Source organism: Myiozetetes cayanensis, unplaced genomic scaffold (assembly GCF_022539395.1).
Source record: "Myiozetetes cayanensis isolate MyiCay16 unplaced genomic scaffold, myiCay2020 scf14, whole genome shotgun sequence".
Taxonomy (NCBI): domain Eukaryota; kingdom Metazoa; phylum Chordata; class Aves; order Passeriformes; family Tyrannidae; genus Myiozetetes; species Myiozetetes cayanensis.
This window is the reverse complement of record NW_026087048.1, coordinates 17208767-17222631: the sequence shown is the minus strand read 5'-3', so window position 1 is coordinate 17222631 and position 13865 is coordinate 17208767.

Sequence of the window (13865 nt, the reverse complement as noted above, 5' to 3'; positions counted from 1 at the left end):
GCTACTGGATGTGCAGCTGGAGCTCAGCCCCTGTGAGCTGCACACACAGACAAGGGCTGGCTCCTGGATGGACAGACAGCCCCTTTCATCCCTCACACCCCTGTCCTAGTGAGCATCTGGGAGTATTTGCCTGGCTGTGTGTCCTAGAGATGGAGTCTGAACCCTGGTGCAGGCACTGAAAGCATAAATGCCCTCAGGCAAAACAAAACCCAGTGAATCTTAGACCCGCAGCAAGTTTCCATTTTTTCTACTACTCCAAGATTTATCTCCTAACCTAAATGACACTATCACCAATCTAATTTATTCTGTGATCACCTCTCACTCGGGGTGTTCAGGGGCCAAATACCGCTGGAGCGTGACAGAATGTGCCAGCAGTGAGTGCTGGGTCCACCCTGTCCCTTCACAGGGCCCTGAGGGCCCCAGCTCACGCTGCCCCAGCCTGCTGGGCTAACCTGATACAGGCATTGCTTCATTCCAAGCAGGCACTGAAACATCTCTTTGTAAGGGATTTCCAAAGGATATTTATCCCGAGGTGTTCTCCAGTCCTTCACCCCGCTGGGGACATCCTTGGGACGGCCAAAATTCAGTTCTCTCTGTGCCTTATGGTCAGGAGGCGACTTGGTTGGCTTGGAGCTTCTATGAATAAATCAGCTTTCGGAGGGGATGAAAGAAAAACGTGACAGAATTCGGTCCTTCTCATTCAAATGACCTTACCCAGCAGCAGAGGCAGCAGGGAGGGCAGATTCACCTTCAACATGATAATCTCCTGCTAGCTCTCCTTACAGCATTCCCAGCTCCTGCCCTTCACTGGATGCTGAGCACGAATGTAGGAATGAATCACTGCTGATCTTGGCAAAATACCAGCCTCCCTCCCTTTGCTCCAGCTTGGAATAATCCCAATTTTCCAAATGGCTTCAGTGAATCCAGGATTTAAGTTCAGCTATTAAAAAGTAGCGGGAACCCATAAATCACAGGCTGTATATCAGGGAGCTCTTTGATGCATTTAAAACAATTACTGGGAAATATATGATCTTCCTAAAAATAACTATTTACGTGAACACCGAGGGAGAAGCTACTGTTGAAACATAATACATGGGCAACCTAATCTCCACCCTCAGCCCCAAAGGCAGGCACCAAGACTCTCTTCACTCCCTTTTGCTGCTCACAGCTGTATTAGAATTGATAATATGCTGAAATGACACATGCTTATGATGGTGTTAGAGCAGCATAAAAATTATGCAGTAAATTAATGTATGCGGTAAATTAATGTATGCCTGCTTTCAAGGCCAAGAGGGTGGAGATCACCAGCCCATAGGAGGTCATTTTTTCACCCATCACATTGCTCACAAAATAGGCTTGTAATTACAGACTTTTACACCAGGCTTGTATCAATGGTGGCATTTAATTCCTGCCACGGATATGGATACAGGAGCGCTGGATCAGACAGAGGGAGCTCATCTAGAAGCAGGTCGAAGAAGAAAGCAGATTAATTCATCCTGCAGTCCCCACACCTTGCTAGAAAATGTTACCAGCAAAACTTTTCCAGCCTGCAACCAACCAACAGCGTTGGCTCTGTCACACGCAGTTCTCAGCTTCTGCTGGGGTTGTTTTCAGGGCTCCACTCCTGCTGCTGGGCTGTCACCAGAGCGTGGCAGAGCCTGTGCAAGCGCTCGGATGTGGCTCCCGCAGCAGCAGGAACGGGAGGTGCCATCCCCGCTGCACCCGTGGGGACAGAACACGGCTCGTGGTGATGGTGTCCTCACCACAGCTGCCCCAGGGAAGGGGTTAGAGCACAGCTCCCACCTGGCCCTGGTCAGGACAGAGCAGGAAACCACAGTTCAGCAGTGCCTCGGCTCCAGGTCACAGGAAGCACCTGTGGCGCCAGATGCCAACTCCCGAGTATCTGCAGTGGCAACAGGAACTCAGCCCCTCTGCTCCCTCCAATTCTTCTGCAGTGAGGCAGGACCAGCACACAACCTCCACCACTGAGCTGCCTCCTGCCACTGAACCCAACGAACCTGCAGCTGCGCTCTGGAAACCAGCCCATCCCTGGTGGTGTGTGGTGAACCTGCAGAGCAAAACCCCACTGTCCTGGGGATCCTCCACTCTGACAATCCATGCTGGGAGGAATACACCATCTCATGGCTGCTGGGACCATGGAGACACTCCAGCCTGCAAAGGGAGGCTTTTCCCACAATGGCTACAGCAGGCTGGAGCAGGAAGAGGGAGCTCTTCCACTGTCCCCAGCAGAAACCCAAACACAAGGACATTCCTGAGCTTTGTCCTCTCCTTCCCAACCTCTTGTCTTTGCTCTCACAGCCCCAGATCCCTTCATCTTCTTTTGCTGCTACTTCCAGCACCCCTTCCCCAAGAAGGGGCGCCTTTGATCCCAAGCTGGCAGTGCTGGAATCCAGGAATTTGCACTCCCTCACCCACCTTCCCAAGGCTCCCCTTGCTCCACGGTCCTGCTGGCAAGAGGCTGCCAGGGAACACAAGCACAGAGATAACCTGGTGGGGGGTGAACACAGAGCTGGGGGTAGGATTTACCGCACAGAGCACTGAAAACCTTTGGGTTTGGCTTCCTTATGCATCAAGCTTTTGACTCCCTGCTCTGCGTGCACGAGATTAGTGTTACTGGCACAGCCCACTCAGGAAATCTCTGCAAAAGATTCAGCCACTGCAGTGTGATGAGGGAAGATGTCTTGCTTTGAGAACACAGACATTACTAGAAAGGGAAGGAAAAATAAAAGGGTCCCTTACTGTTCTGACATATCAAAAGGAGACTAATGAACCACCAGTTCATAGAACGACCCTGCTCTTCATTTCAGAGCCAGGCTGGCCTTTTGTGTTAAGGACACTGAATAACAAGAGCAAGAACAAACAGAAAGAACCCTTTCCCCTCGGCCCAAAGTAAATCCTGAAATGAAATAATTTAAAAACTACACCCTTCTGCCCTACTTTAAGGTCCACATAAGAACAGATGAAAAGTTTTGTTCCATTGGCAAAACTGAATCAAGGCTTTTGATCCTCAAAGATCTCTTAATCGCTTTGCACATCAGTTCCTTTCATTATTTCAAACATACTTGAAGACAGAGACTTTCCTCTTTCCCCTTTTTTCCTCCTTTTTTTTTTTTTTTATTTTTTTTTTTAAGGCTGTTCTATGTTTGGGCCATTTCCCAGCCATCTCTGGCAGGATGGCAGACAGCTGTTTGTTCTTTACTCACTGTGAGTTTCGACATTTACACACGCTGACCTGCATTAGCAAAGTCCAAAAAAGCACGATCCTTGCCACCAGTTGTTCTAGCTCACAGCATCCACCTCTTTGCCCTCCTGGTGCTTCAGGAAAGTTCCAAGGAAGATTATATGCTTCTGGTTAAAAAAAGAAACTGGTTGTTGGTGGGATGATTGTTGGGGTTTTTTTAAAGCTTGACTCAGAACTGGAGCCTCTGTCACATCCAACTGAACTTAAATCAAGGTTTCTCAACAATTTCATGTCCCTGCAGTTCCAGTAAGTCAAATTCAGCACCAAGTCACCGATTCTCAAACAAAACAGGGATAGAATTTGCAATAACCCAGGGCATTTTGTCATCCCTGTGAGATGAGTGCTTAACTGGGCTCAGAGTTTTACAACAGATATACAGTGGAGCGTCCCTTGATTTTTCACTAAAGTCTTAATTCTGGTCTTGCCCTCACCAACCAGCCGAAAGGGAAGAGAGAATTTCTGAAGCAAAGACCATTCTTCGCTTGTGCAAGGCTTTGCAACGAGCAGGCTCCCAAAAATGAGAAAACAAATTACGGGCAGGAGAGATGGGAGGTGGGGTGAGAGTCAGCCAGCTCACCAGCCATCAGTGGGGATGGATAACATCAAAAACAAACTCCACCTGGAAAGCTGCATGTAGGCAGCAGAGCAGAGCAAGTTTAATGCGTTCGGAGCCTGAGGCATTGTTTAGCAAGTGGGTGGATGATTTCTGAGCCAACTTCATCTACCCAAATGGTGTCAGAGCCACTGCAAAGTGCCTTGTTAAATGACGGTCACAAAGCAGCGCAGAGCTGAGGAGGGCCGGCCACAAAAGGCTGCACCAGCACAAAGCAGGCACAAGCCTCGCCGTGCCACAGGGGGCAGGTAATGACAGCGCTGCTCGGCAGGACTCGTCCCTCCTTCAGGTCAGGCAACACAGAGCCGGCTGCGAGAGGACACTGCCTCCATCTGAGCTGGGCTATCCACCAGCCACACTCCTCCATGTTTCCTTGTCATTAACGAGAGGAAAGACAGTCTTTCTGGGAGGTGTCAAAGGATCTGACTTGAACTTCTGCCCCTGCGTGTAGCTGTCAAACAGGTCAGCCTCTCTCAGCCTCTCTCTGCTTTGCCTCCTCTCTTTTTCCCTGCATTTATCCCCTAAAGGCAGGGGAAGTCTGTAAATACACGCAGTGCCTAACCCCACACTGCCTGCACTGATAGTCAGGCTCTCAGATTCAGCCACAGTAAAGCAGCATTTAGATCCTGCTCACTTATTCCACTGTACCAGATGAGTCAGATCAGACCACACCAGCCATCACTGCCCCACAAACCACTTCATCAGCATCAAACAGACATGAAAAAAAACCAGATGCCCCCCTGACAAGTGTCCTGCCTGCAGCCTTGTGGGTGCCCAGCTCCCACAGACCTCACAGACACCGGACACGTCCACACGGCCAGAGGAGAAAGCAGAAGATGAGCTTTCTCCTCATCAATTTTTAGGAGCAAACCACTGCCCAACACAGCAGTTCACCAGAGCACAAAGCTTGACAAGAGAGGACTGCAGGGAAACCAGCCACCCTCTGACCAGTGATCTGCAATGGGAATGCCAGGCAGGGGTTGGCAGCTGGTGTGTGGCAAGAGAGAGCTGCTCCTCAGGGCCTCCCTGAGGACATGGCTCCCTCACCCACACAGCCTCAGGGTTACTCCCTGCAGGTGCCTGACACTCTGCAGCACCTTCCTGCACCTCAGTCCTGCATCTGTCACAACCCACAGCCGAGTTCTGCACTGCCATGGATTTCTATGGTTGTACCTCCTCGTGCCTTGCTGCTGGCAGAGTAATCCTCAGTTCTGCCCTTCCCAGTGCACGTTGTAACATTAAACTTCATTTTACCTGGCAGCTAGAGCCCACTGTTCAGGCAGCTGTGAGCAAAAGACCCCCTCAACTGATGCAGACAAACATGGTTTTATTTTTAATTTGGAAATGAAAACAAGCAGCTTGCATTCCAGGCTGTGCAGTCCACATCCATCTCCACAAAACCCCACACAGAGCAAAGGAGACCTTTTGGCCTCTGGGATGTTCTACAAGATGCCTGGTTTTACCCTTAATATTGCCCATTAATAAGGACAGAAAACTTCTGAAGCGTCTCTGACTCCTTTTTGCATAACCCCCATGAGATCAGAGTGCAGACTGTACTTCCCACTGGTACAAAAGTCCAGCTAGAGGTAGGAACCAAACCTGGAGCATGGGTTGAGCCTACAGAGAACTGAAACTATGCAATAGCTCTGACAGGATTTTGTCCCTGCTCTTATTCCTCACAATGAGGGCAGGATTGTAAAGACACTTGGGAGGGAACTCACAGCAGCAGCAGGAGCAGCAGGGAATTTTTACCCAGCCAGCCCCGTTGCTGGTGGCAGTGCCCCTATTGCTGACAAACTGAAACCACTGAAGGCCAGCACCGAAATGCAGGTTGGTGATGACCTCAGCCAGCACAGCTCGTTGGGAACACCCCAGCAGTGACAGAGAGAGGGATGAGGTGTCTGCAGGCCTGGCGTCACCGAGCTGCCACTTCACACACAGCTCCAGCAACAGGAGCAGCAGCAGCAGATGGAGGAGGATTGTTCAAATGGCAGAGCTGGTCCTTCCTTCAGAGACATAAGGCTCTAGCAACAGAGGAAAACAAGCAGTGAGGAGGTTTGAGGAGAGCAGTCCTGGAACACATGTGAGGAACAAATGTGAGGCTGAGCAGGGGCTCTGTATCTTTTGTTGTTCCTGGCATGGCAGTATGTTGGATACACAGGTTCTTTTTCAAGCAGAACCAAGTTTAAATGAAACACCTGATGAGTGAATATTTCAAACTACATCCTCAAGACAGAGGAAATGGCCAAAAGCCTGGGTCCTGCAGTCTCTGGCACATTGCAGGTCTCTGCCACAAAGCAAACCCTCAAAGGTGAAGATGCACCAAGTATGCACAAAGCTTCCAACCCTGATGTGCCCACACATGCTGCTGTACTACAGAAAGATGCCAAGAGCAGAGCTTTTGGAGTTAGAAAGGCATGCAGGCAGGCAATGAAAGAACTTCAGATGTGTGCTAAGTTCCCTTAGCACATAAACTATATATACTATAAATATACACACGATTTATTTACATGTAGCAAAGGCACAAGGACTCAGGAGCACTGGACTCAGGTTTATGTCCCTCCCAGAGGCTTTCTGTAAAGGTTTAGGAAACCTACTGCTCCTGTCTCCCTTTGGGTTGGGTTGTTACATTTATGAAACAAAGAAGTTAATTCTTCACCTGTTTCTGGTTAGGACCCACTTGCATCAGCATCAGTATTGATGGGGCAGTTCAGATCATTAATTTCTCTGCAAGCTAAGTATTGCTATTAATGCCACTGGAGATAGTGAGGGGCTGCCATTCTGCAACTGCTCCTTGACATCGTCTTGGGAAAAAGAGAAAATCACACTGCAAATTCACAAGCTCAGGATATTGTGATATTCTGAAGCTGATCAGTACCACAGGGCGGATGGAAAAGCTTCACTGTGGAGTCTGGAGATAGGAGGCCAGAGTTTTCATTAGTCCCTCCTGCAGATGCTTTAACTCAGAGGATTGTTTCCAGTACCTCTGCCCACCAGCTTTTCCCAATTCAGCCCGTTGCCTGTGGGAGATTTATGCAAGAAGCCAATCTGCTATTCCAGAGCAACTCAGAGCCAACTCCTTCAGCGGACAGAATACACTCCGAGCAAATTTCATATCTGCCTTCCCAAGGTCCCTTCTCTCAAACAAACAAACAAGCAACAACAACAACAACAACAACAAAAAGTTTGTTTTTATAGAGCTTGGCTTAAAAAGCCAGACTTGGAAATGTACTGAGTGGAGCAATCCTCCAGCACCACCCAAAACCAGCCAGCAGAGGAGAGCTCGCCAAGGCTGTTAATTTGACGGCTCGGGGGGGAAACGAAACCTATTGCTACCATCTGCACAAAGGAAACAGAGGCAAAGCAAAACCCCACTGTGTGAGCAGAAAGAAAGGTTCAGCATAGCTGAGACAACACAAACCATATGAGACACTTGTTAAATCCCCTCCCTGCTTCTCTCTCCACCGCTAAGTGCTGCAGGACAATGATCAATCTATTCAACAGAAGCTTAAAACAAGACCCTCAGGACCATCAGTGGTGCAGGTCTCTGTTTTCTTACAGATTCTGGCACACTGAGGCCCTGCTCCCTGGTAAATCTTTTAAGACAACATGAATAGTTTGCATACTCTGAGCCCCACAGATGGTTTGGATCTAAGGACCTTGTGCAGGCTGCAGTGGTCACGAAACCCATACTCGCAGCTAGAATTTGGGACGCATCACATTTTTACTGTTGTTTGTACTGCTCAGTTTGTGAACCAGAATAAACAAATGAGCTTTAAAAAAAAAAAATAAAGGCAGTTTGAAAGGAGCTTGATCTACTGTGGGCCCTTGATTCAGCTCATTTTACCCCAAAGGTAACTGTGGCTCCAGTGTGGGCTGTTTCACAGGTGAAGAAAACCTCTTCCTCAGAAACCCTGCTCTGGGCGGGGGGTTAATCTGCAATCAGCTCTATCTGCAGCCCTGGCCCCTACAGCTGCACCAACATCTCGGGCTGGAAAGCTGGCAGGAATACCTTGGTAGTGCACCAGGAGGCTCTGGGAATTTCATTACATTTTCCACTCACCCAGCGTGTCTCCGGAAGGCCATCTACGGAAGAGAACAGAACCAGCGTGTTGCCGCCCAACCCTCTGGAGTTTCTCCTTTCACACCCACTGCCAAAGCACAAACACCCTCACCCCAGGCCAGATTCTGATCTTCCTTTATACAGCAAAACCCCAACTCCACTAATATCAGCTGCAGGCTCTTGCTGCAACAACCACTGACCAGCAATTCCGAGGGGACGGGCCCTTCCCTTCTGCCTCCAGCAGTGCCGAGCGCTGATTCTCCGTTGCTTCAAACTCAAGTTCCACCAAAAAACCCACATCCCAGTGCTGTCCCTGGAGCAGAGGGACTGGCATTCCCCCTCCCAGGCTGGGCAGTGGCTCTGGGACATGTCTAGGCTTGCTGCAGCCTGGCCCTCAGCTGACACTTGCAGTGGTGCCATGGCACCCCGGCACTTTTCACTTGAGCTTTGGAAGAAGCTGCAGTTTGCAGAGCTGGCAGGGGCGAGGGGTTAAGGATTTATCAGCTCTGCAGTTTATTTTAGAGAGGGCACACACTAAGTGCAGCTCAGCTGGATTCACTCATCTCCTCATCTGAGCAGATGTGAGGATATCCGGTGACCTTGCTGAAAACAGACTCACCTGGAGAGATTCAGAGGTTCGTACCAAGATCAGAGTTCTTCCCAAGAGCAGTTTGCACTTGGTGATTGCAAAAGTCCTCCTGCAAATAACAGACCACCAGCAGGGTCACACACACACACAGGGAGACATCTCTGTGCTGACAGGATACACAGAATTTCCATAGGTGCTGGAGAGGGGAAGAAGAGGTGTAAGACCCAGGAGTCCTGACTCCAGTGCCTGCTAAAGACCATTCCCTCCTTACAGGAGGATGTATGTCACCTTTTCAGTACGTTCACAAGACCTGTAGGAGGTTGGGAACAACCAGGCAGACATCCTGCCCAAGGCATCGAAATGTCACTTGGCAAACTAACGAGGGGATTGGAGTAACACTGCCCCCTCCTAGACCTGTCCAGGAGGGACGTGGCACCCCCTGGGGCTGCTGTTGCGTGAGCAGCCACAGCGTGTGCCCCGAGATGACAGACAGCTGTGGTGTGAGCAAACCTCTCCCAGCAGGACTGTCTAACTCCAGCTTAAAAATTGAGCTTCTGTTTCAAGTCACATTTTCCCCTGATGTGCCTCATCCTGCCCAGAGACAAAAATAGAGGAAGTGAGAAAACAGACCTTTATTACCAACTGCAGTCCCCACTGCCCAGCAACCAGCTCCATGTCAGCCCTGCATAAAGAGAAAATAATAAAACCCAACAGCCCACACTACCCACAAAATAAAATATAGACAGCATCAGCCTTTATGCAGCTCAGGCACCACGTGTCTGCAAGCTGAGCAGAGCAGAGCTGCAATCCTTGTGCTAGACACTGTCTAACCTCTGCTCCAGCTCTGAGGGCGCTTCAGGAGGTGACCACAGTCGTGTCAGTAGGTAAGCTGGGTCTCCTCTCCTGCTGTTCCAGGATTCCTCACTGTTTATCCAGACACAGTGGGCACCTTGTCATTTATTTTTTTCCTTGCTGGAAAAGGAAACAAGAGCCAGTGGATACAATGGTGAGGATAATGCAACAGTCACAGCAGGGTTAAAGCTGTGTGCAGTTGTGGTGGGGAACAGGAAGAGGACTGCAGGCTGCTGTTGGCATCGCCGACCATAATTACCCCTTAACCAAATCATGGCTACACCCTGTTCTGTACAACACTTGGATTTCCAGACTGAAACACATCTCACTCAGGCTGTGTTTCTGCCCCTCCTGATGTCTGTAGTGGGGCTTTGAGGGTCCCAAGTCCAGAGGGGACTGCTTGTGCAAACCTGGTATTTAACAAATGGTTTGGCCGAGCCAAGGTAAACAGGCAGTGGGGACACCGTGGAAAGGAAGGGAGCAGTTTGAGCTGAGGGAACACATTACACCCTCACGTTATTTTATGAGGAACACATCGGCCCTGAGGGAAAACTGAGACAAATCTCAAGTCGTTATATAAAAGAGATCTATGTGTATCTCCCCAGTCCACCAGAGACACCCACCTCTCCCCATCCATGGAATTAAGTGAGGAAGGGCAAAACACGTTGAACTGTCTCCCATCCCTTCTTATCTCCTATTTCTCTCTGCCCCACAAGAGCCCAGGGACACCATTCCCGATCCCAGGGCTGCACTGCAGTATCCAACCCCGCAGTTCCCTGGATGCAGCAGGGCAGTGAGGGAACAAATGCCAGAGCAGCACCGTGTCCCTCTCTGCACGTCCCTGGGGACAGACCAGGACCTCCCTGCTGGGCACTCTGTGTCACACTGGAGCCCGACAGTCTGGGCTCCGGGGAGCACGTTCAACCTCTGACATATAACCCTGCAATCCGATCTCCATCCTTTCCACAGGGCCATCCCTTCCCACCTCCGGCCCTCCCCAGCCTTGGGCACCAGCTTAACCCACCTGCTCTGAGCTGTTAGTTGGTCAAGTGTGCTCCCCTAACATGGAATTTATCTGCAGTTTCTGGGATGCTGAGAGGCTATCCCAACCTGCCTGCCTAGGATGGGCAGGATCAGTGGGATGAAAGCTTTCTGGAGCGGCTGCAACCACAGGCTACAGTCCAGCCAAGCATTAACCCCCAGGACCGCTCCCAAAGCCGGCAGCAAGAGTCCAGTTTGGAATTTGAAAGGCAGTGAGATCTTCCCACAAACAGGCCAGCCCTTTGGCAGGAGGGGGCAGGAGGGCCAGGGCAGCACACAAACACAAGCTCTCATAAAGCCATAAAGAGCTTCTGTTTCCCGACACTCTGCAACAGCGGGAAGGCGCAGGCAGGGAAAAGCAGCAGTCCCGGGCCACGTGGCAGGTCAAACCACCGCCCAGTTTGCTGGCATCCTCTGAAGTTTAAGTATGCTTTGGGCCAGCAGTGAATCATCCCTGGCAGGTAAGAATGATATTAATTTATGACATGCCAAATGCAAGCAGATCTTTTGGTGGCAGTCCAATGGTTTTAGTCTTATTAACACACGGCGGCGGCTCAGGTTGCAGCTGTGCACATTAAACTTTGGCAAGTGGCATTTTAAACAATGACAAACTTCAGAACAATCACTCCACACATGGAGCCAGGCCAGGCAAAACTGAAGGGTGGCAGAATAAAGGTCAAGCGGGGGGAACCTGTTTGTCTGGGAGAGGAACAGGTGGCCCGCTTGGGTTGCTGCAGGGTCTTTAAACCGTCTGAAGGACACAGTCATGGATCATTTTAACCCATTAAGCTGCTTAAGCCTTCCCTTACACTGGTTTGAACTTCAAGAGAGTATTAAATCTTAAAGAGCTTAGTAATACATCTTGAGGAAAGCTCTCCCCTTGTGCATGTGCATTGTGCATCCAGAGTGCACATCCTGCCACTGACGACGAGACCCCTCCGGCAGCCAAAACACAGAAACCAGAGCAGCTGAAACGCAGAAAGAGGAGCATCAAGTCACACTGGGGCACAGACAGCAAGGGGAACACGCTCCCATCACCCCCCTGCCACTCAGCAGGCCCGAGGACACCATGAGCAGCACAGGCCAGAGAGGAAAATCATCCCCTCCTCGGTTCCTCCCTCACAAGGGACACACAAGCAGCTGCCTCGGGTGGTGTCCGGGGAACTCAAACCACACATCCAGCAAGGAGGGCTGGGAGAGAGAGGGACTTGTGAGGGCAGCTCCTTACCTTGACACGTGGGCAATGCAAAGCCAGTCCCAACCATTCCTGCCAGCTGTGTTTGCTTCAGAAAATATGGGGATGGAGACATAAAAGACATTTTCATGGCAGGAAATGTAAATATTCCAAGCCATGTTTCGAAGCTGTGTTTCTCAGTTTGAGAGATATCAAAATAAATGTTTTTTGAAGTGTCAAAAGCCAGATGTTTTAGAATAAAACAGCAGAATAAGACCTGACATGCAACAACGTTTTCCAATGCAGTGCTTCCAAAACGATTGTTTTCAGAATTTTTAATTTGCCTCCCCCAGCCCAATCTTACCTTTGTAAGCAGAATTTCTATTTTCCAACCAGGTACTTCCCAAAAGAAATTTTTTTTTTTTTTAGCAATACATCAGATCTGGTTAAATAAATACAAGGATTTACCTACACAGGAGATCTGATTCAGAACAGAGCAGGGTGTAAATGCATAAAAAAAAATAGTTATCTCGGATTTAAATAGCAGGTGTGTGGATGTGCTTATTCCCAAACGAAATTAAGGGAATTAAATTCTTTCATAACAAGGCACTTTTATTCTGGAATAGGAGCATCCACATATGAAATTAATCAAGAATAGCTAAAGCCACAGTAGGGTCTCAGGCTACCGACTGTAAGTGAAAACAGTAAATTCATTCTGCCTCTTGCAGTTTCTTGCTACATAACACACCAGATCGGCCTGGATAAACGTGCCTGTAAGTAAATGACTAGTCCCAGCATGTCTGTGAGCACCTCATGACAATACTTCAATGAGATGGACTGGAATCAATATTTTTCATCTTGGCAGCTTGGGGCCAGAGAGCAGGAGCTTGGGCAGGGACAGCCACTGGCACGGGAAGGGGATGGAGCAGCACTGGCTTGGGAAGACATTTCTAGCCAGTAGGTATCAGTTCCTGCACCATTTGAGCTTCCTGGAGGAAGGAGGGAAAAAGGAGATAATCAGAGGTTTTCAATTCAAACCTCGCAAATAATCTCTCTTGGGATCAGACACAAGTTTGGCTACAGTTTAGATCGAGCTACTGGAGAAATCTGAGCCCCCCTGTTTCATAGTGGAGGCTTTAGAGCCAGGATTACATAGTGCTAGATCAAAAACCTGATACAAAGTACTGATTTATTATAAATGAATTCATTACTTGAGGTGAGATCTCCTCAGTTCACCTGCAGCCAGAACATGGATTTGTGAGGGGGGTGACTGTGCAGAAATGGGATGAGGTGGTGCTGTCAGGTGCAGCACAGACCTGTGTCACTGTGCAGGTAACAAACTGCTTTAATATTGGTGACAATGGGACCACATCAGGGGTTTGGACTGACCAGAGAGGGGAACATCATCTTCTGGTCAGGACTGAGAGGGGAAAGAAGGGCTGTTATCTGCAACCATGGAGGCAGAGAAACAGGAGAGGCATTAATTACACTGTGAGAGCAACGAGTGCCTCAGCAAAACTATAAATTCAAATCTCAGTTCTACAAAGAGGCAAGATACAAATAACTCCTTGTCGTGGCAGCTGCTCAGTTTTTATAGAAACAAAAATATATAACAGTAAGTTGTGACTATACAGAATAATTAATCCTGGTACTTTTAGACATGGGGTTACCCATTGCCTGGACAACTCCCTGCTTTTCATCCTGCTTTAAAAGGAACACTTACCTGGAATTCAGATAGGAGACCTTGCCAGCCCTATTCCAAGGCAGGCTTTCTGAAGAAAGTTAAAGCTGCTTTTCTTGGTAATTCTTCTCTTCATGTATCATCTACATTGATTTGGCTTTTTGCAAAATGAAACCAGAGAGCCAACAGAGACAAGGCAAAGGCAGCCAAATCCAGGTCCCTGCTCAGACTGCTCTGAAACTCCAGTGCCAGGGAAGCAATCACAGTTATCACAAACTGACCCAAGAATATTCAGCTTGATTCCTCTAATTGCTCTGACAACAAAAATCAATGGTTGCAACTCTGTAGCATAAAGGAAACCTAATAAGATTGATGTAATAGCTACAAGTGCAGAATTTTAGGATCCAGCAGCAGAACAAAAGCAGAATGGGGCACATTTGATACCACCATGGGTTAATATTTACCTGTAGAAGAAATACTGGTGATCTTTTTACACATTTTTTTTTCCATGAGATTCAGGCAATGTCATCAGCATCTTCAGGCTGTATCTGCATTTTATGATGAATTGTGTGCTCTCATTCTTAAACAAA